The following is a 24169-nucleotide window of genomic DNA, read 5'->3' as shown; positions in this document are numbered from 1 at the left end:
GAATAATGCAAACGTCCAGCTTCAATTTACAAATTGAAATGTACAAAGCCCAATCTTTGGCAGATCAAAGGTATTAGAGACATTCTGACAGTAAATTGTGTGGCTGTGCCTGAATCCTGTGACCCACGAGGTAAGACAGTTTGTGAGCAAAGTGGCGAGGCACAGGAACACAAATCACACTCTGTAGGAGGAAGAAAACTAAGAGGAAGTTTCTTTTTTTTTTAATTTAATTTACATCTATTTTCTCTAGATTTACATTTTCACATTTGTCACATCACAGATTAAAACATAGGCATGCAAGTTTGACCCATTCATTTTACAGATCTGGAGGAAAACCGGGATCAGAAGATCCTTACTGGCAAGTTATAATACATGTGGCACAGCTTGTAAGTCAAATGCTCACTGTGTCTGGGGTCAAGCAAACAATGTCATAGATGACATTATAATGTGTGGGAGTAACAGTCCCATGTTTCACAGGCTGACTCACAATGAAGAAACCATACCTGGAATTATACAACATATGAGAATCAGCTCATTGTAGAAAAAAAGCACGTAGTGAGTGGAGGCTCTGAAAACATTTAGTCTGTTACTCAACAGAAACGCATTCCCCAAGCAGAAAGTGTTTCCTTAAATGACAGTCTGTTGAACAGGTAAACAATGACACAACTCCATAAAGGATATTTAAACCATTGGGATGGTACTGTCAGGTGCTTTAGACGAATAAGGTATACACAGATATCTAGACAGAAAAATAAAATTAGCACATTTGCTATTACCTACATATTATCTCTCAACAACATACATTTCAAAAATTTATATTTATATTGTGTGTGTGTATATATATATGCTGTATGTTGTATATGTCAAAAGAACTTTTATTTACTCTAGTTTAAAGATTTACCCATACTGTTGGATAGATCTTATTATCCAGAATTACATAATAAAGTGTTCCTAGTCCATTCTGTTGCCTGTTGAGTAATTCCCCATCATACACAGGCTTCAAAATTCATTATCCATTCTCTTGTTGATAGTTTCCTCCTAATTTTTTTTCCAGATTAAAGACATGAGGAAGATTCTAATGGGTGGTTTCTTGGGCACAAAACGCAAGTCTTTCTCTAAAGTATATAGCCAGATTGGAGCTTAGGTTGAGCACCTACAAATTCAGAATTGCTCTCTTTCTGGTGAACTGTTAGTTTCACTTATTTCTTTATATCAATATATCCAAGGCCAGAATTTTGGGTTAATATTCTGGTGTATTTTTCCATCCCTTTTTTCCCCCAATTTTATCATACTTTTAAGATTTATTAGGAGTGTTTCTTCTAAAGAACAACTAACTTACTGATTTTTCTCCAACCTGTGTTCTGATTTAAGAGGCAAGGTTAATCTGTTTAAATTATCGGGTTTATTTTATGTGGACCCTATTATTTTGTTCTTTAAATTTATGGTTTATCTGTGTTTTGCTTAATTCTTTCCTGTCTTTTACTAGATTGATCAATATTTCTGCCTTTCTTTCATTTTCATTTATCCCTCCCCCCACTCTATTGAGATGGAAGTCAAGTTTTATTTCACTTTATGGTTTCCCATATATTTTAATTTACATAGTCAACTTAGCAAGTCTAAAGTTAATCATTTAAACTTTAATTTAACCATTGTACCTAGCAACTGAGGATCTCTGGATTCTTTAGCCCTGATCCCTATTTTCCCATGCAAATGGTGTTTATGTCCAATATTTTATATCTACCTAGTTCTTACATACTGCCCAAATTTGACATTTATAAGGTCAGTGTTTTAAACTCCCAAATATTTTTGATAGCATTGCTTCTTGAATCTCATTCCTTCTTTATTTGTTCACTTTCCTTTCCCCTAAATATATACTTTAAGGTAGTTATATTTCAGTGAGGGTCTGATGGACATATACAATATGTATAATTATCTAAATCTTGTTTTATTTCACCCTCACCTTTGAATGATAGTTTAACTGGGTACCAAATTTTAGGGTGAGAGTTACATGTTAGCATATTGAGGATATTATTTCAATGTCTTCTGCTTTCTATGGCTGAATGGAATTTTTATTGTTTATCAATAATATATTTTCCTCTTCTGATTTTAAAATCTCCTGTCTTAGATATTTTGATGTTTCACTATGTGTCTAGGTATGGATTTATTTTAATTGTTCTTGCTTAGGTTCTATTATTCCTGAATCTAAGGAGTCAGGTTTTCAGCAATTCTCTCTTTAATATTGACCCCCTTCCTGCTAGCTCCATCTTTTTGAACTTCTACTCAACCTATAGCAAATCTGCTCACTTAGTTTTACATTTCGATAATCTGTATTCATACCTTCCATCTCTCCATGACTCTGCACTGAGTTCTGTGAATTTCTTTGAATGGATTTTGCATTTAATTATTTCTGTTCTTTTGTGTCTAATCTGCCCTTTAACCCTTCTAATTTTCTCACTTCTACCATCTTTATCATTGCTAGATATTCAATTACAAAGTTATCTTTCTATTCAACATTTATCAGTTCTCTTATGCTCTGTTCCATTATACATATATATAATCATTTAAAAATTCATTTATATAAACTATTTTTTTCATGTTTAGTTCTTTTTATTAGGGTAAGTGTGTTTTCTCTCCTGTAACTTGTTTCACTTGCAAACATATATAAACTATTTCTAACACTTTACCTGAAACTTGTGTGTTTAACCCTATGTTGTATTGCCTGCAGCTTCCCTCTAAGAGTTGCTTCCTCAAAAAAAAGACAAAGCAATTTCTGAATATCATTTTCAATTATTTCATGATGTCCATATTATCCAGTCCTGATTTTTAAAAATTAAACTCTGTATTTTGTTGCCAAATAACTGTGACTATTACTTTGGTATTGAATCACCCCGGTTCAGAGGGGATAGGTATTACATGCAGAAAGTTTGCACATAAGAGAAAGTGGGCTTTAGTTTAGTTTAGATGTTGTCCCCTAGAAATGCAAGAAAACATTTAAAAAGAATAAACCTCCTTAGTGTGTTAATTAAATACTGTGATTTTTAGGTTATATTTGCTAAGACCTGACTTTGATGATTGAGGAGTGTCAATATAAAACACAATTTACTCTCTCCTATAATCATAACATACAAATTAGGGCCCCACTAAAAAAAAACAATGTTTTTGGGTCGCAGACTCCTATGAAAGTGAGTTTAAGAAACCAATCCGGCCAGACCACCAAGCACAATTCCTATGTCCAAATAAAGACCCACAGTGTAAAAGTAATAATATAAGCTCAAATTGGTGTAAAGAACCAAAAATACTTTTTAAGGAGAAGTTATTTGAATTAAGTGACTTTGCTAAACTGAAGTAATTTAAGAAAATTATACAATCAGATCTTTAAAAAATGAAAATAAAACTACAAAAGGGCTTATCATTCCCTTCTGGGCAATCATGCCTGGAAGTGGAATTTGAATTCTTCCTTGAGACTCAACAAAAAATCTGTTGATACATTTCTTCATCACGATTACAGTTAGTTTGGTACTTTAAAAAACTGTGATAAGTGCTACTGTGTCTACTCAGTCTTATCATGGAAGCATTCAATATGTGAAAGATCATATACATAGGATCTCTTAAAAGAGTTTGCAGGGAGTGGGTGTAGCTCATAGGTGAGAGCTTGCTTCCCACATAGAAGGTCCTCCATTCAATCCCCAGTACCTCCTAAAGATAATAATCATATGGGGACAGCAGCACTCTAGGTACCCAATATCACTGTTTTAGGTTCATGTGTCTATTTCAAGATGTAAATAAAAAGGTGTCTACTCTGGTCCAGCCACCTACTCCCCAGGGGAAAGGTCCTTTCCTCCAGCCTTAGGAGCTATTCCTGCTATTCAGGCAGGACTGCAGGGCCAAAAGACACACAGATGGGGCTAGAGAAGCCAGCTGGGAGGGCTCCCCCTCCTGGTAACTGCAAAACTCTGGGTGAAGGGGAGAGGAGTGCAAACCACTGGCCAGGCTAACATCATGGATCTTGTGGAAATCTGAGGCCACCAAGCCTTCCTACTTCAGGGCTGGAATGGAGATTGAAAATGGCAAAATTTTTACCCTGGAGGTAAAGAAATATCTGCTCCTCCAATATTCCAATTCTCCCTTTTTTCCCTCTGACTCTGGTATGGGGCTCAAAGTCAAAAGCAGTAGGGTCTCTCTTCTCTCCTCCCCTTGCCTGAAGCCCACCATTGGTGTCAAGTTCCTGGTCCTCATAGTTAACACTTGGAATTCCTTTGGAAATATATATATATTTTGGTTTTTAGTTTTGCTTTGGAAATGTTAAAGACTCAAGTGCAGATCTCACATACACACATGCACACATACACATAAAGGTGGCCCTTTGCAATGTAGATACTTACTCAAAGGACTTAGCAACTAGTTTTAAGGAGGTCGAGCTGTGGTATTCCATAATCTAGCAATGCTTGAAGATGTCCATCTCCCACCCTATACCAATACGTGATAATAACAGATGGCAGGGCTCTTAGTCCAGGCCTTCATGGCAGCTGAAAAGAAACCAGACACCTGTGTTAATGAACAGTAACCATTGGTAGTTTCAACAAATTTGAGGCTCCTTTTTGACACTACAGCACTTAGGGTCTTTCACAGCCTAAACCTTCAGTCTAGTCCAGGACTTCTCACCACAGGACTGTCAACATTTGGGGGCCAGATAATTCTTTGCTGCAGGAGGTTGCGCTATGCATTGTAGGGTTAGCAGCGTCCCTGACCTCTGCGCACTAGAGGCCAGTCACCAGGCACACCCCCACCCCAAACTGTGAACCATGACATTTGGAAAGTCTCTAGACAAGGACCAGTGTCCTCTGGGGATGGGGGTTGGGAGGGCAGAAGGTTGCCCCAGTTGAAAACTATTAGTGTTGACCACACAAGCAGGTCTTCAGCCCATCCACAAGCTCTTGCCCTGATTTTTGGAAAACACATCGAGAGTACCATGTGCGCTGAGATTATAAGTGATTGGTTTGGAAAACAAGAGCTTTGGAATCTTACTTCCCTTCTGAATGAATCTATAACATCAACATCACAATCAGAATTGAGGATCTTATTAAAGATCAATTCTATATCCCCCTACAGAGCTCACCGAAGTCTTGGTCCCCTATGACATCAAACATTTTTACAAAACATTGATGTGCACAAAAGGAAGAGATAAGGGGGCATTTAACAGCAATACTACAGATTACACCCACTTTCACTATGCATGGCTGCGGCAGTTTCACCTATGGGAGAATGCAACAACAACAACAACAACAAACAAAGAGCCAGAACTCCTGGGGGCCTCCTCCTGGAGATGGAGTTCTCAAACTCTGGCTCATCTACAACCATCTGCTTTGAGAAAGCAGCTCTCTTGGGAATGGTGACAGCTATTGTAACAGGCACACAATATGTCAAGAAAAAGTCTACACTTCCCTCAAGTTTCAACTGTCTTGTTGTGTTTTAGTTTACTTCAGCGCATCTTGACCACTTGTCTTGGGATGTGTGTATTTGTCTGCCTGCCTCTCCACCAGAATTTAAGCTCCATAGGAAAGGGCAGGCATTTTTGGTCTACAGGTTAATGACTGCAATCTAAGTATTTAGAAAATGGTACTCAACAATATCTGTTGAATGAATGAAAGCTTAATTTGTCCTTATCACTGCAATATCATTCTCTAATTCCCCCCCAGGAAAACATAGCAAAAGAAGGTTTTCGTTTTGACAGAGAATATGGTGGCTGGTCAAGTTAATCATCTGTCAAAATAAAAACGGTTATTCTTGGGGAGCAGATGTCGCTCAAGTGGTTAAGCACCTGCCTCCCATGTAAAAGGTCCCAGGTTCGATCCCCAGGACCTTGTAAGGAAAAAATTTAAAAATAAAAAGGTTGCTCCTTAAAGAATACTCTTGGCAGTTATGCTTCACTGACCACAAATATTATGATGAAACAAAATGGTGATTTACGACAGTCATGTATCATGTAATGCAGAAGGAATTATGTACTGAAGTGTGCAAAAATTCATTTCAGGGAGCAGTGTGGTTTGTACCCAAGAGCAGAAAAGAAAAGGGCCTCTGGAGAAAAGGAAGGCCTGGTAGCTAGAAGCAGCCTTCCTCTTCTGGGTAGTTTATGCACAAATAGACGAGAACCCCCAGATCCTCCTTTCTGGCTGCCTCTGCCTCCCAGTTGGGTTTCCATGTTTGTCTTCCTTCTTGTACTGATGATCCACCTGGAGATGCAGGCTGCATTCCAACAATGGTCCCCCAAATGCCCTACTCCAAACCCAGATCCTGTGTATATGCCGAGTTACCACCCCTGGGATGATATATGCTATGGGGCAGAGTTCCCCTTAAAATAACATTTTCCAAGGAGGAATAATCTAATTACAGTAGACCCTCTAAAGCAGAGTGTTACTTCTGGCTGGTGGCAGAAAAGACAGAGGGATTAACATCAGAAGGAAGACTCAGTGTACCTAGGCTGGTTGGAGATGGAGGGGCCACTTAAGAAATGTGGACGTGCTCTAGAAGCTTATATGACCTGACAGCCAAACCCCAACAGGACCTCAGTCCCACAACAACCACAAGGGATGGATTCTGCCACATCCATGTGAGCTTGGAAGAGGACCCCAGGCTTCCAGGCAATGATGCAGCTCGGCTAACACACTTGGACTTTAAACTTGTGAGGCCTGCGCCCATACCGTGCCAGGTTTCTGAGCCACAGAACTGTCTAGTCACAAACAGATGTTACCTGGAGCTGCTAACTTTGTGATGATTGGCTAGGTAGCAATAGAAAACTTTGTGAATCCTTCCACTGTATTTTGGAAATATACAGAAGGGCAAAGAACAACTTTTCTTTCCAGCTCCTGACCTCTTGAGAAGCTGGCAACTTCTTGTTTGGCTCACCTCTCCAGTTTCACCCAAAGACAGCTCTCATTCTCTAGGCTTAACACCAACTAAACAACATCTGCAAACGCTTACTCACTGTGTTAAATCTTCATTCAAGCTTGACACAATCCTGCAATTGACTTCTGTCAATTTTCAATATCATGGAAACAATCAATACCAATAAACATTGCTTGCTTTAGCTTAAATTTTAAAATAAAGGTAGATTTAGTTATAACAGAATCCAAGCAAACTTTAACCACTGAATTAAAAAGAGTTCCTTAGGCTCTTGTCAAACCCCACTAAACACAAACAAATAAGGAGAAGCCAATGAGGGAAATGGATGTGGCTCACGTGATTGGGCTCCTGTCTAGCATATGGGAGGTTTGGGGTTTGATTCCCGGGGCTTCCTGGTGAAGCCAAGCTGGTTCACATGGAGTGCTGGCCTGTGCAGGAGTGCAGGTGCAACAAGATGATGCAACAAAAAGACACAGAGGAGAGACAATGAGAGACGTGGCAGACCAGGGAGCTAAGGTGGCACAAGAGAGTGATCACCTCTCTCCCACTCTGGAATGTCCCAGGATGGGTTCCCTGTGCCACCTAAAGAGAAGACAAACAGACACAGAAGAACACACCACAAATGGACAGAGAGAGCAGACAGCAGGGTGGTGGGGGGGATAAATAAATCTTTTTTAAAAAAAGAGAGTAGGCAACGAAATCCAACATACACCTGTGTCCACCTTCCAGAGCTCTCCTCCCATCTTGATAGCAATGCTCATTGGCATCTGTGATCTCTCTATGGTCCGCACCAGCAAGCACTGGCTCAGAATGGGACAGTCGGTACACAAGTATTTTTTTATGCTATCATACTTGTCTTCTCTGTTGTTGGACAGCATGCAGATGACCTTGAAAGCAAACACATGTGAGACTCCCAGAGAAACAGCAAGGCAGTGATAGGAGAAATGAAAACCATCAAGGAAGCAATTGAGGTGGAGCAATGACCAGCTAGAGTAGACTGATTAAGCAAATATTTGGGTCCAAGAGGGTGACATTCCTAGAGCTTACATGACAGCTGTGAGGGAGAGTGTGTGGAAGAGACAGGCTGCAATGTAGGCGATTTGGCAGTTGCATCAAGAGCTTAAACTTGCACAGGTCCTTTGGATCTAGTGTTTCAATTCTCTGGCATTTATCATGAAGCCAACAAGCAGGGTTAAAAAAACACTCACTGCAGGATTCCATCATAAGGATATTCATAAGGTGGCAGATTTGCCCCAGTGGTTAGGGCATTCGTCTACCACATGGGAGCTCCGTGCTTCAAACCCCGGGCCTCCTTGATCTGTGTGGAGCTCGCCCATGCACAGTGTTGATGTGTGCAAGGAGTGCCCTGCCATGCAGGGGTGTCCCCACATAGGGGAGACTCACATGCAAGGAGTGTGCCCCATAAGGAGAGCTGCCCAGTGTGAAAGAAAGTGTGTATGGCCCAGGAATGGTGCCGCACACACAGAGAGCTGACACAACAAGACGATGCAATAAAAAGAAACACAGATTCCCCTGATGCTGACAACAACAGAAGTGGACAAAGAAGAAGACACAGCAAATAGACACAGAGAACAGACAACTGGGGCTGGGGGAAAGGGCAGAGAAATTAATAAATAAATAAATCTTTAAAAAAAATAAGGATATTCACCTTTTACTGGACAACCATGATCAGTCAAGTACTTACCAAGCATTTCATTGGACTCAGTTCATTACTTCTACAACCTACTGAGTTAGGTACTAACCACAGAACAAGCTGGAGAGTTCTGGAAACTGCCTGTTTATAAGCAACAAAGGAGGGTACCAAATCTTCACTGGTCTCAAGGCCTGGGCAGTCGAGGAGAAAGGGCTTGTTCCTGATTCAAAAGGAAATTCTTCGAAATGTTTCTTATCACATCATGATGCTCACAGGATCCTTTGGGGAGGCATCTTTTATTAGACTAGGAAATTCTCTGATTTTGGGAGTGAGGGTTCAGTCCCTGTCCTCCTGGTCATCCCTCAATCTCTGGAGAACATAAGAAGAAAGATTCTGGGGCTAGTCCTCTCCCCATCTAACCTACACCCTTAGAATATGTAAAAGGAGATGACTTGATGTAGAGAAGAGTCTATTGTACCAGGAGGTAAACTAGTCAAGTTCCCCTTCAAGAGGTGAAACAAAGGGTGGGTAGGTGGGTTGGTTTGTTTTCAGAAATCCCCAAATTAAAAGGCAGACCTTAATTTTTTAGGCAGATGCTAAACAAGCAAAGAAATTCCCATTATGATAATGAGTTGAAATCCAAACACTGACCAAACTCCATCCCATTCACAGATTCTCACATGTAAAATGCCATGCTGTGAGAGCTCCCAACAGAAGATTTCTCTGCTCTGAGGACTTAAGGCCACAACACCAGATGACAATATAAGATGGCACGTGATCAAGAAATAGGAAGCGAGCCACAGCATTTGAAGAGAACAGGATTATGAAAGCGAGGCAGCTCATGTAAGAATGATAAGTACAAGGAATTCTTCAGCATAGCCTGAAAAGTCCTCCTTAGTGGAAATTGTGAAGGAGAGAGAAGTCTAGGTTTTAGGTACAAGACAATAGGACAAACAGCTTGGTCACGTGGTCGAGAAAGAACAAGCTCCTAAACAGCATGCTGGAAGAAGCAGAAGAAAGAGATGTGTTAGGAGAAAGAACTGAAGGAACAGTTGGTGAAGGAATTCCCATCCCAGAATGACAACTAGGTCTAAGGCACTGGCTAAGGGAGAGGAAAGGGAAGATTCCAAGAGAAATACTGAGCTTTGTAAGAGACATGCTGGAGGAGATGGGTCATAGATGTAGTGAGTTATAAGTAGGGAGAGAAGACTAACAATCACATTTGGAGATTAACATCACCCACAGCACTTAGAAATCTAAAAACACCATAGAAATTTAGAGACTTCTGTGACAATTTTAAGTCTATGAACCTCAGAGAATTAGCATGAGATGATACTAAAAAATAGCTAAACTGCAGCTGCCTGAATTCAGCTACACGAGAGAGGTAAATTCGCTTTCCTGGGCTGGTTTCAGAACCACTTGGCAACACTCTAGCTTCTAAAATGCATGAGTATGCAGCTTTAGAACTACTCAACTGCTAAAGATGGATCATATATCAAGTCGATATGTACCATCTGTATTTTTGATGAAGCATGTTCATCTAAGACTGTTAAATAGGATTCAATTGTATCACCCACATCAATCCTATAAAATACATATATCATCTATATACATAAGATAATGTAGAACAAAACATATAACAAGAATTTTACATAGCCCATGAAATGAATTAGAAAATGGCATAAGATACAATGCTGAGACAAGCATCCTAGGGAAAATTTTGTTTTTGAAAAAACAAGTTCAATTTTCTGAAAACATGATTGGGAGCTAGTTATTACTACCCATGCCAATTCCAGATCAAGTTGCTATTTCTGAAGCCTCCTTCAACATGTATTCCACTAGCCACAAACCATAGTTCACAAAATCAAGGTTCAACATATGTCTAAGGGAGACAAAACAAAAGACTTTTTGTTTACAAAATTTTAAAGGGTTTTGTCAAAGAAGGAGACACATTCCTACAAATTAATATTTCAGTTCCTCTGCTGCTGGATTGCCAGGAACCAACTTTTAAGCTGGAATGGATTTCTGCTCTACATACTTACATTTTGGACTTTTCATAGCTATGCCCATGTTTTTTGTCACTTTCTGCAGACTCCGTGCTCAAGACATGGCAGCGTTCTGATTTTTCCTGGTGCACAGCAAGGGCCAGTCATGGAGGGACTTTGTCCTGAGTAAGAGCCCACTTCTATTTCTTTTGACCAGTCTGCAAGTTGTGAATGGGAGTCAAGCTGGAAAAGAATTCCAAAGCACATTATAAATCTGAAATGTTTTACCAACTGCGACTTCCTAGTGAAATACTACAAATGACAAGCTCCAATGCTGACTGAATTACTCACTTTTCCTTAAAAATATGAGTTAGTAAAATTGGAAATCTCCCACGGCTTACAGTCTTTTAGATTGATTCTATGAATTTGTGTCTTCATGGATAAATTTGGATTATTATGCCTTGAAAAAATGCCCACATTATTAAGTGATAAAGCCATAATACAAAGCTTACTATGTGCCAGGCATTTTCTACACATTCCTATTGCAAGCCTGTTTGTTCCCTCATGGGGAAGGGATGGCTAATTTGAGAAGACACAGTGGTCACAATTATAGCAGGACCGAGTCCATTCCTCTGGCGTCATAATTCATTTGCCCCAAAATTGACACAACAATCTTGAAATGCTCTTACCATTCTTTCTCCTTGGATCATTTTTACTGATTTCAAAACTCTCCCTGAGAAGGACTGAAATTTGCTATCAAATTTCAGATCACAGCGTTGAAGCTCCCTTTGCACACACTCATCTCTGAAAATGGAAAATAGCTCATGAAAATAAGCAAGAAGCAACCCCATCATTTGCAAAAAGCAGGTCGACTGCCCTTTGAGCCGGCGCTCATGCCTGCTGCTGCTGTGGAAATGCTGTGGACAAATACCGTCCAACTCCAGCGCAGTCTCGGTTTCGTGCCACTGTTCGTGTAAGCACTTGAGAGCCTTTCCTTCTTGCCCCTCTTAACCTCTTTCAATATTCTAATGATGCAATAACTAGAGTTGGCCAAAAAATGTCATTTTCTTCCCAATTGTCATTTTCTAGTAGAAGAAGCTGAAATGCTGAGGATCTAGACAGGCCTTGAGTTTGGTACGCACAGCCAGAGAAGGAATACTTTCTTTTGTGTAGTAGTGATGAATTTTTAAAAATTCAGGTTGCCTCTTTTCTGGATCCAACCTCATATGGACCACCAAATCTTTCACCATCCTATAATAATTACACTTCTTGTCTGTTAAACTTTTAGAAAAGAAAATCAAAAGGTCTATCTGAACAAGCAAGGATCTACGTTTATGTCAGAGAAGACTAAACAGTGGCATCTGGGAGAGGAGGAACCCAGCAAGACTGGGCATCTAGTTCCAGGGGTATGGCGAGGTGCTGCCAGAAGCACACGTCTCCAGCCACAGGCCTGTGGGGCTCAGAGGGGCTCACTGTGGAAAGACCACGTGGCCCAGCAGTACCTGTCAAAGGGAAGGACTCAGGAATCAGCAGCACAGGTTCTCTCAGGTAGTTCCTCTGGCTCTTCTTCCACTTGACCTGGCTGATGAAGGGTGGCTGCCTGGGATCCATGACCTCTTGATGGTAGTGCTGCACAGGAAAAGCAAGGGGGCATGGCCACCATTCTCAGGTGGAACCTCACTGACAGCCACGAGCAGGTGCACAAGGGTTCACCTTGTTCTGCTTCTTTCCGAGCATGCATGGAGGTGAGGAGGTGCACTGGTGGCTGTTTTCTCCAAGTTAGAGATCAGGCTCTAAGTTCTGTTTAGAATTCTCTTACTCTACACCTCCAAGGAACCATCCCTTGCCTTTCTCATGAGCAGACATATGTGTTGCTGCACAATGCATGCCAAGGAGCACAGGGCCATTTTCAGAAGAGACAGAAATAGGTGCAAAAGGCCAGAGGTGGCTGGGCTTTTGTTGTTGGTGGTTTTCTTTTTGAAAGAAACCTAGGAGTGAGCCTGTGCTGCTGTCTGGAGCTTTCCCACGCAGGAGCACGGGGTTTACACACGCTGGTAGTAGAAGCACCACCACCTTTCACTGGTCCCCACTCCACCACCCAGCTGAACAGAGCTCGGGGTGTGCTGTCCTTCCTGTGGGAAGATTTGCATCTTGCACGCTAATCCTTACCCTTTTCATAAATACCTTCACGTCATCCAGTGCAACATCAACTTCTGTATCATACAAATATTGTTATTCCTATTCACATTATTAATAAGCTTCTATTGAAAGCCAGGGCTGAATTTCTCTTCCTGGGACTCATGTATAAATTTAGAGGATTTCAGGTTTTCATTACACTGTTAAAATTAAGCAGTTGCCTCCTTTTGTTCTGCCTTTCACACAGGGTCTCTAGACACGACCCTAACAATTTCAAATGTCACCCCCCATTTACTCAAGTATTTTACTGCAGGAGCCACCTCTTTATTTTTCATCCACAACCAAGTCTTCTACCTACTGTTTAAAGAAATAAAACAAAGTAGAGTTACTGTGGCTGTAAGACATTTAAAATGGAGCCAGCAGGTCACTCTATGGGGCACTCTTACAGAGGCCTGAATGAGATGTCACAAATGATACCATAAACTTCTAAGTCGGCAAAGCCTCAAGCAACAACGCTTCTCAAAACCCCAAGAACCTCTGAACCATGACATAAACCATAAGGTAAAGAACTCAGTTAACCATCTAACCTGAAGGACAAGAGCACCCCAAATACCCACCAACCACAAACAACTTGTCAAACTTCTTTCCTTTATAAACCCTGGCCTGGAAATGCCAAATGGGACATGATTTGAGGTGCTCCCTGAATCTGTGCTTCCCAAATTGAAATTCTAAGACTCCAGATAAATGGCTCTGTTGTCTTGCAGCTTAGTTTGCCATGTCTCAGTTGACACTACCGATACATGCAGGAAAGCAAGTTGCCCTATTGAAAATTGTGCCTTAACCCACTGCTCTGTGACATGGACACACATGAACTAGTAAATATTCCCAGCTAATTCTGGGGTATCTGATAAGTGCCAGGCATGTGATACTGAAGATATTACTAAAAGCAAAATGGACAGTTTCTGCCCCCAGAAAGTCATAATCTAAAAGGGAAGCAATTAATAAAATAATCACCCCCGTGTGCAGGTACCAGCTGAGATACCTGCAGTGAAGTACTATTACCTCCCTGGGGGGCTGTGGGAGGAAGGGCGCCCGGCTTGCCACAGTAGCAAACGGTGTGGCAAGAAGTGATACCGCCTCTGCCCACTGGGCCTAGATAAGGTGACCACGCCTGACTAGGCCTTTGCTGCTAACGGCTGGCTGGCGCTGCCCTCCCCTTTTTTATCTCCCGCCTAGCCCAACATCCGGCCAGCTCTCACTCCCCCTTTCCCCTCCCCTATTCCAAACCTCTCAGCCAGCCCTCTGCCTAGCAACCGCTTACAATCACCTATCAGGAAGCAGTACCCGCCCGCACCTATCAAATCCCTCCACGCAGTCCCTAACCCTATAAAGCTGTGTCCCCTTCCGCAATAAACCAGACTTGCGCACAGACCTGGTCTCCACGGCTTTCTTCCTCCCCTTGCCGTGCATCCTCCATGCCTGAGAGCCCCTCTGAGGCTGTCTGCCGCAGCCTCAGATGCCGCTGCGGTCTAGCCTGACCCCTCCAGACCCCCCCGTCAGCATCGGGGTGCAAGCCGCCCCAGCCGCAACTGGCGCCCGAACAGGGACCGGGGCCGGTCCGACGTGACCGCTGCCTCACCCCCGTGGGACCTCGCTCCCATCCCTTTGCCACGCTCTCAAGGTAAGGACCCCCGTTATCGGCCCCGGCAGAAAAATGGGCGGGCGTCTATCTTCCCGCCAAGAGCCGCAAGTCAGAGCGCTTGCTGGCCTACTAGCCTGCCACCAATGTAAAGTTTCGGGCAGGCAACTCCAGGCTTGCTGGGATCTACTGGTCCCCTTCAACCCCTAGGTTTCCACTGCCAATCTCTCGGACCCTGATACCTATCTGAAATTGGCCCCGCCTATCAACAAGGCCAGCCACAAGCCCGAAAATCCACACAAGCTTATAAGGCAATCAACTCTGTTCCAGCAAACGCCCACACCTGTTCACAACTCCTCAAGCTCCCTACTATCTACATGACAATGTAGCTCTGGGCTAGTAAAGGCTAATAATAGTTAATCCACTGGTATGAGAAAAAAACATGGCAACATTGGTGTTCTGTTTTATTTCCATGCTAATTCTAATTGGACTTCTTTAACCAAGATATTAAAATTAGTACAAAAATTTTATCAAGGTTTAAAAAGGAATTTTCAGTTTTAAATCAATAGTTTACTCCTGAACTTCAAGTCTCAGTATAGTCTTACAGTAATTATCCAAAAATGTGTGCTAATGGTCTGCCTAACTGCTGCTCAAGTTATTTTAGCTGATTGCTGATAACTGATAGGAATGTTTCCGAGTACAGGCTTTCGTGTTGCAGGCAGCATGGATTCCAGAGAAAATCTTGAAATGTACAATCTAAAATGTGCTATATAACAGAGGATTTAAAAGCAGCTATACTAAGAAACTAAGAATTATGAATTAATTGTAAACTGTATGTTTCTGTTACTGTGTTGTGATTGTTCTGTGTTTGTCTGTTCGTTCAATGTCAATGTATATTGTGATACCTCCGGATGGTAAATATAAATTACTAGAAATCTTTAAAAGAGCTCTATCCAAATGGCCAAAAATTAAATAAGCGCTTATATTAATACTTCAGTTTATTATATCAATACATAAGCTTAAATGTTAATAAAATATCTACAATAATAGAAATCGTAAGTCTTGATTGACAAGATTAACTGTACGTCTTCATAAAAGGTTGTTCTTGCCCAGATTAAAATGAATAACTTATTTTTCTTCACAGGATAATATAAAGAATGTAAAGCTTAAATGAATATTAAAAAAGGTTAAAAGTTTGTGAAAATGCTAACTGAAATGTAATAAGTTTTGCAAAAAGGCGTATTTTGTCCTAAAGTAAAATAGCTAATTTTTCATGAACTCTTGAAACTTAATTTGCAGATGGCAAGCTGTAAAAGGTATTGTGATAACTTTAAGTAAGGGAATGTGTTCTATAAACATAAAATTTGTCTTCAATAGTCTATATGGTTATAAATAAAAGGTTTAATAAAGCATTGTTTACATTAAAGTATTAAATGGCTAATTCCAAAAGGTCATTCTTAAATATATATAAAACTGAATTGATGATGATAATAATAAAAGGTAATTTTATAACAGGAAAGATTGGCAGCAACCAGCCTCCCCTGCCAACTTACTTCTAGGAAACTGTTTCTAATATTGCATGCTACTAAGTATTTAAAGAAAAGTTCATTATTTTAACAAGCTTGTTTAATGTTCACAGTATTGTTATAAGAGGTTTGCTTGATAACTTTGATGTAGGCTATATGGAATGTGTTTTTATTATTAAGGAAACAGAAAATAATTTTGTCCTGAAATAAAATAATTGACTATTGGAAAAAGTAGAATATAGGACGAAACCTGAGTGAATGCTAAAACTGCAGAAGATTAATGGACAAAGAATTTTTACAGTTAAAGTTAAAGAAAATTTAATGGGTCTATCTATAAAATTTTACAGGCTTTGGTGTCGGGTAGTATGCTGATGCAAAGTTGAAAATTTTTGTTCTTTCTCAAGGCCTCTCACCATTAATCTGTTTTAGTAAAAGTTCTTATCCTCAGTCAGTATACAAAGAGAGTCTGTCTTATGTTTCTTGTGCTTATCATTTCCTCGGTGTTCCAAGAAAGAAAGCTTTATCTCTTAAAGGAACATAACGTTCAAAACTGCTTTCTCAAGACCTAATCCTGAACAGTGGCCTTTTGTTCCAAACTAATTGTAGGAGATTTGTTCTTTTACCTTGAAAGAAAAATTAAAGTAATAATTAAGTTCATTTAATATGTTATAAGCTAAATAAAGGTGTTTTACAGTGTTATAAAATTAACAACTTTTTCTTCCCTTAAACCCTCTATTAATTAAAGTCGTATGGATAAAAAGTTTCTATGAATGCTTAAAAGTGTATAAAGTTACCAATATTTCAGCATAATATTAAAGAAAAGTACAATATGGTTAATTATAGTTTTAATTATTATAAAAGAGTATATGTCACAAAAACAACCCCTTACCATAGATTAAAGTAACAACACTAGTGTGCAGCAATCCCAAATACTGCTAGTTTGTTGCAAAAAGTTAAAGTCCAGCTGTGTTGCTATCACTTTGTTTTAAAACTTGCTGAGACTCTCTTTAGTGTCTTACACAAATCAAGCCAACTGCATTCCTTTATCTGTAAAGAACCCAACAATAAACTTTTGCAGTGCTTTTCAAGGCTATGTGCATAGCCCAACCATCTTGTACAGTATTTACTAATAGTAATAGTAATGAAAAAGCAGCATTAAAAAAAAAAAACAAAACAGCATGTGTTACTTTCCAAAAAGAACAGGTTTAGCCAACTCCTTATTCATCTGCTCAATGCACGGAGCTTTGAGCCATCATTAAAGTTTTACAAATGTTTTAAGAGTCCTTGAATATTGTCTCTGATTCTGAATATGTATGCCTTACTGATAAGCACACCACTGCCCTTTTCTCCGAAAACCCCCGTGCTCAAATTCTTCTAGAAATCTTCCACGGGACCTTTAACTGCCATTACCCCCCCCACACACAAGTTGCTCCAGGGCCTCACAAGGCTCCCCCTCTCCCCACTATACCACCCTTTCCCTGGCTCCAAGCCTCTCTCCAACTCCACTACTGTCTTCACGGACGCCTCTAAGACCAAGTTTACTTATATTGCCTACTCTCCCAGCCGTGACTTGCCAACCATTTACTGCCAAACCCATCCTGGATTGGTTCAGGTGGGCGAGCTACTAGCCATCCTCACTGCCTTCCAACACCACGGCAATGAGCCCGTCAACATCTTCACTGATAGTCAGTATGCCCTGCAAGTTTGTTCAGTTATTGCCCACGCTGTTTTCTTTCCACGTGACACACCCATTGATCAAGCACTCCATGCCTTGCAGCGAGAGCTCAAGCTCCGCACACAGCCATAGTACATTTCTCATATTCACAGCCATTCAGGGCTGCCCGGGCCTCTAGCCACGGGTAATTCTGCTGCCGACCAAACCATCTCCACCCATACAATAGCCACTGTCAGAGACTTGGTCAATCAAGCCAAACTTCTCCATTCTAAGTTCCACTTTTCAGCAGCCTCACTTCAACGTCTTTTGCCGGGCCTCCCCAAGGAAACGTGCAAGCATTTGGTGCGTGCCTGTAAAACATGCGCCCCCTTCTTGCCGCTTGGACTGTTGCAGCCACAAGGGGTCAACCCCCGCGGCCTCAAGCCAAACTCCCGATGGCAAATAGACATCACCCATGTGCCATCATTTGGGCGCCTCAAGTATGTCCATGTCACAGTCGACACCTTTTCTCACCTTTGCTACGCTGTCCCCTTACCGGGAGAAACAGCCAAGCATTGCATTAAAGCATTGCGGCAAGCCATCTTATTCATGGGGGTTCCTTGGGATGTTAAAACCAATAATAGGCCTAGGTATCGCAGCTCCTCATTCGCTGCATTTCTCCAGCTCTACAACATTACTCACCACTTCGGCATTCCATACAACCCCCAGGGGCAGGCTATAGTAGAATGCATCCACCGCCAGCTCAAAGTGCAAATTCAATAAGAGAAGGATCTACGCCCACATAGTCAACCAGGCGACATTATCACTGCCTGCCTCATTCACATAAACCTCCTCTCCTTTGATAAAAACGGTCTTTCCCCCCTCCATAAGCATTGGGGCCCCTCCTACGCACCAACAGTTGCCCCGATGGTGTTTTAGAAGGACCCAGAAACAAACAATTGGCAGGGACCCAGTCCCCTTCTCACCCAAGGCAGAGGGTTTGCTTGTGTCTTTCCAGAAAATGCCTCCCAGCCGCTCTGGATCCCCGAAAAAAATGTCAAACCCGCCACCGGCCAGCAGCAGGTTCCAACGATGGATGATGAGAGCACTCGCCCATCGGATGGAGAGGCTAAATATGGCCGCAGATCTAGCCCATGACACCCTCCTCCTTGGACAGCTAGTACAGCTTGCTGTCCGAGCCTTAGCTTCAAACAAGAAACCTAAAAATCTACACTCTCTCCTGCTTTTCATGTTAGCTCTGCTCCCCTCCACTACGGACCAGGCTAGTATAAGCCATCGGCCCTTTAACTGGACACTCTCTCTTTGGCAGCAGGAAAAGCTCCTCGCTAATAACATTACTGCGGGTGCTCCCTCCTTCACAGTGCACATATGTAATCTCGCCAACCTTCCTGTCATCAGTTCCCTCGTAGACGTTACACACAAGACTCACCGGTGTTGATACAGCTCACTTACAGGCCTTGACGGCCCCTATAATCATGAAGTCTCAGGCTTCTATATTTGTCCTTCCACGGCCAGAGGCTGCTATGACCCAGCGCACTATTACTGCCCCTCCTGGGGGTGCAAAACCATGGCCCACGGATGGTCGGGAGCTCCCAATAGGGACCCCTACCTCTCCCTTTCTTTTAAGGATAAAAGTCACAGGAGCAGCATTAAGCCCTACTGGAGCAGCATTACGCTCACTGTCAAAAACCCTGAAAATGCAGGCTGGCTACAGGGCCGCACCTGGGGAGCCCGACTTTACATGAGCAGCTATGATTACGGTGCCTTTTTCATTATAAAGAAAAATTCAATCCGCACACAATCCGCCGCCATGGGCCCAAATCAAGTTCTCAATCCTCCCCACACACGGCCTCCCCCTCCTCCCTCTGTTTCTCCTTCTCCTCCCGCTACCACCTTAAATCCTTCCATCACTAGGTATCCTCCCCACCGCCAAACCCTGCCACCCCCCAACCCTCTTGTAGCCCTCCTCAACTCATCATTTATCTCCTTAAACTTATCCCAGCCCAACCTTACACAACGTTGCTGGCTCTGCTTCTCCGCCGCGGCTCCCTTCTATGAAGCCATAGCTACCAACAGCGCCTATCGCACCTCCCCAGACTCCACTGGTACCTCTTGCAATTGGAACCAAACAAAAAGAGGACTCACCCTCCAATCAGTTTCCCAGACTGGACTCTGTATAATAAAAATCGGCGGCAAAGTTCTCCCCTCCATGCAGGCCCTCTGCAGCCTAACTCACACCCCTAATGCAGCCGCTAAGTTCCTAATTCCCCTTAATAATACCAAATGGCTATGTTCTTCCTCCGGCCTCACTCCATGTCTCAATGTTCAAACCCTTAACTCCACCAGCGACACCTGTGTGCTCATACTCATTGCCCCCCGCGTTCTCTTTTATACTGATAACCAATTCTTTGACTCCTGGCAGCACTTCAGCTCCCCGCAGCATGAGCAGAAACAGGAAGTCTTCACCGCCATCACAATTGCCACCCTTCTAGGTCTTGCCGGCGCAGCCACTGGAGCTGCAGCTCTCAGCCTCCAAGATAATTCCTTTTCAACCCTTAGGCAAGCTGTCGATGCAGACATCGCCCGCCTTGAGACTTCCATGGCCCACCTTGAAACATCTCTCAACTCCCTGTCCGAGGTCGTTCTCCAAAACCACAGGGGCCTAGACCTCCTCCTCCTAAAAGAAGGGGGCTCTGCACAGCATTAGGAGAAAAATGCTGCTTCTATGCTAACCACTCTGGCCTCATTCGAGATAACCTCGCACAAGTAGGGAGGGCCTCCGCAAGAGAAAGCAGGAACGTGAAGCCGGATGGTCTTTCTCTTGGGGGCTGCCCAATGGAATCCTTTCTTACTTTCTCCCCTTTCTAGGCCTGCTCCTCACCCTTGTCCTCCTATTAGCCCTAGGACCCTGGATCATCAGGCGAATTGTCCGGCTTGTCAAAAATCAAGTTAACTCTGTCCTTAGTAAGCCCATCCAGGTCCGGTACCAGCGAATCCGCACCACCGACGAAGACGCACCAGGAGTCTCCATTAATTGCCATCCTCCCCAAATGGCCAGCCGCCTCTCAACGCACCCAAGCCCCAGCTCCCCTGCCCCTACCCCTTCTCACTGCCCATCCTAACCCCTTACCCTTACCCTTTCCCCTCCCCTGCCCTGTTTATCTAAGGCCGCCAACATTCCATCGAGGCGCTGGACTGGTTAGCCAATGATGGGCAACGGGATCGGCCCGCCAGTCAACCTAAGGCAGGGACACGGCCTTTTGCTGCCGCGCTTCCCCATGACGGGTAAGACTGGCCACCTGTGTGGCACGGGCATTGCCCGGCTGGGCACAATCCCGACCTAAGACAGGCACAGTCCCCCTCCCTCCTCAAATCAAGCTTTTCGGAGGAGCTTAATGAAAACAAAGGGGGAAATGTGGGAGGAAGGGCGCCCGGCTTGCCACAGTAGCAAACGGTGCAGCAAGAAGTGATACCGCCTCTGCCCACTGGGCCTAGATAAGGTGACCATGCCTGACTAGGCCTTTGCTGCTAACGGCTGGCCGGCGCTGCCCTCCCCCTTTTAATCTCCTGCCTAGCCCAACATCCGGCCAGCTCTCACTCCCCCTTTCCCCTCCCCTATTCCAAACCTCTCAGCCAGCCCTCTGCCTATCAACCGCTTACAATCACCTTTCAGGAAGCAGTACCCGCCCGCACCTATCAAATCCCTCCACGCAGTCCCTAACCCTATAAAGCTGTGTCCCCTTCCGCAATAAACCGGACTTGCACACAGACCTGGTCTCCACGGCTTTCTTCCTCCCCTTGCCGTGCGTCCTCCACGCCTGAGAGCCCCTCCGAGGCTGTCTGCCGCAGCCTCAGATGCCGCTGTGGTCTAGCCTGACCCCTCCAGACCCCCCTGTCAGCATCGGGGTGCAAGCCGCCCCAGCCGCAGGGGCCTCCCCCAGGCCCAAGGATGCAGGCAGGTACATGCATGGAGGCGGTTGTTGGGGTGCCCAAATGACTCTTCTGAGTCAATGAACCTTGAGGTGAAAAAGTTAGACTGACCAGACCCAAGTAGAGGACACATAACCTTTGACCATGGTAAAAGTGTAGAAGTTTCCATCTCCCCCACATCGTCACCCCCTTAGCTCTCCAGCTGATATCCATGCCTTGTCATTCGAATCCCTTCATCAAAAATGCCAGTGATTCCCCTGTTTCCTTATCCCTTCACCGAGTCGTGCGGGCTCGCCTGTAACTCTGGTCACCAGAATGGGCTGTGCGGTGGGAGCACCCAGCAACAAAACCCTGCTGGTTATTCACACCTGCAGCCTTGGCACACTCTTTGAGGGGTGCTCCCCAGCAAAGCCCACCTCTTCTCAAAACTCCTACGTGTCCCCTAGTCTCCCCCCTCTAACCCACTCAGCCAATGACCTGGTTTATTTTCCACTGAGAGATACAAGAATTCAGAAAGAAACTCTCCCACCCCTTCTGTCCACCTTTGCTACCTTCCCTTCTACCAGGAGGTAGAGTACAATGGATGGTGTGTCCTGCTCTCCAGAAAGCTCTGTCACTCTGCTTGAGCTCTGGATTCTAGACAATGTCACCTCCAAGGGTGTGTCCATTATCACTTATTCTGCTTCCATCCTAAATTATCACTTCATTCTGTGCTATTTGAATATTCTCATCAGAATAAAAACATACTCTAGCTTTCCCTAACTTAAATATATTCTCCTCCAGCTATGAAACTATGCCCCTTCTCATCATTTTGGCAAAGCTGGCCACGGTTTTTCTTCAATAACTTCACAACTGGACTTCCATCCTCACTTGCAAAGGTCTCTTCTGGTTTTTGCCTTATTTAATTTCTTGGTAACATTCCTCCTTGAAATGTATTATTCTCATGGCTATATATTCTAGGTTATTCTTTATAGCCCAGGTAATGACATAATATCCAGAGGCACCTGGAAACAGCATCTCCAGCCTGTCCTCTCTCTGGAACTCCAACTTACCAACACACCCTAAAAGCAGTCTTCATCTACCCCTTGTAGCAGTACCTACGCCATGCCTCCTTGAAATCATTCCACCTCTAGGCACAAGAGGATGGCATTCCCAGCCTGTGGTCAGCTGCATTCAGTCCATAGGACTGAATTTGGGCTGATAGGAAGACAAGCAGAAGAGGGCATCACTGCCACTTCCAGCCAAAGGCACATACACATCAGTGCACCACTTCTACTGGTCTTTCTCTAACATGCCACTGTGGGACCACTTGTCAAGAGGGAAGAGCCACAAATGGTAACACCCTGGATCTTTGAGTCATGCCTTGGAGCTGAGTTTCCCTGAAGAGTTCACTCATGGTAGACTTGGTTCAAGACAAATTAAATCACTGATACAGGGAAGCAGACTTGGCTCAACAGATAGAGCATCCATCTACCACATGGGAGGTCCATGGTGCAAACCCAGGGCCTCCTTGATTCTTGGTGAGCTGGCCCACATGCAGTGCTGATGCGTGCAAGGAGTGCCATGCCACACAGGGCTGTTGCTCACATAGGGGAGCCCCACGCACAAGGAGAGAGCTCCGTAAGGTGAGCTGCCCAGTGCAAAAGAAAGTTCAACCTGGCCAGGAATGGTGCAACACATGGAGAGCTGACACAAGAAGATGACACAACAAAGAAGAGACACAGATTCCAGGTGCTACTGACAAAAATAGAAGCAGACACAGAAGAACACACAGTGAATGGATACAGAGAGGAGACAACTGGGGGGAAGGAGAGAGAAATAAATTTTTTAAAATCTCTAAAAATAATAATAGTAATAAAATAATAAATCACTGATACAGCAGTTTGTGATCCTTTCAGATCCCATCTTCTGCCCTTCTTACAGTCTTCCCCATCTTATCAAATGGCACCAAAATCAAACCACTTCTTCATAAAATATCCAAGGGTTACATCACACTCTCCTCATTTCTACACCCACTAATCCCAAGCCATCAAGTCCTGCCCATTCCCACCTACTTCTCCTGGCCACCTCCTCCCTTGCTAAACCATTTGACAGCCTCCTCGCTGGTCTCCTTGCCTCCATTCTTTTCCACACCTCTGCAATCCACTAGCAGACAGTCTACAAATCAATCAATTTATCCTTTCATTCATCTACAGGAAAAAGATTCAATGAATATGAAATCAAATTCATTTGTCCCAGGCCCCAAAACTTCCTACAAGGTGGCCCCCACCTTGTAGAAGTTCTCAGACTTTTTCCTTAAGTCTCCTGAGCCATGCTAGCAGGGTACAATCTGGATACGGCAGCTTCTGAGCTGAGGAAGCTGAGCTCCCAGGTGTGGAAAATAGTCACCTAAGGCCATCAAGCCACAATTAAAATAGCAATCAAGTGCTGAATCCCTTACTGTGATGGTGTGAGCCAGAGGCTCACAAGGGGAAAGGTTCTGGCTTACCTGTTCCCTTTCCCTCTTGAATAGGACTGGGTTGGATGGGGAGGTGGGGGGGTGCTGAGTCCTTGACTGCAGCTCCCACCGGAGAAGCCAAGGGCTGGCTGTGCACAAGTCTGGTGTGGGGAAGGCAGCGCTGCCAGGTGTGACCCCCAGGTAAAAGCCTCTGGGATCAGAGGGACCCCAAATCCGGGCAGTCCTGGACTCTCTTCAGTCCAGAAAGAGGATGTGGGCTCTGCCAG

General features: G+C 43.6%; 1 pseudogene; it reads left to right on the top strand.

The window, feature by feature from the left end:
- The first annotated feature begins 12191 nt into the window (after positions 1-12191).
- The window catches only part of LOC101430473 (putative zinc finger protein 487), a 58199-nt pseudogene continuing 46221 nt past the window's right edge, over positions 12192-24169 (top strand).

The sequence above is a fragment of the Dasypus novemcinctus genome, unplaced genomic scaffold, assembly GCF_030445035.2.
Source record: "Dasypus novemcinctus isolate mDasNov1 unplaced genomic scaffold, mDasNov1.1.hap2 scaffold_225, whole genome shotgun sequence".
Classification (NCBI taxonomy): Eukaryota; Metazoa; Chordata; class Mammalia; order Cingulata; family Dasypodidae; genus Dasypus; species Dasypus novemcinctus.
Note: the sequence above shows the minus strand (reverse complement) of the source record. Positions and strands in the feature narration are given on the sequence as shown.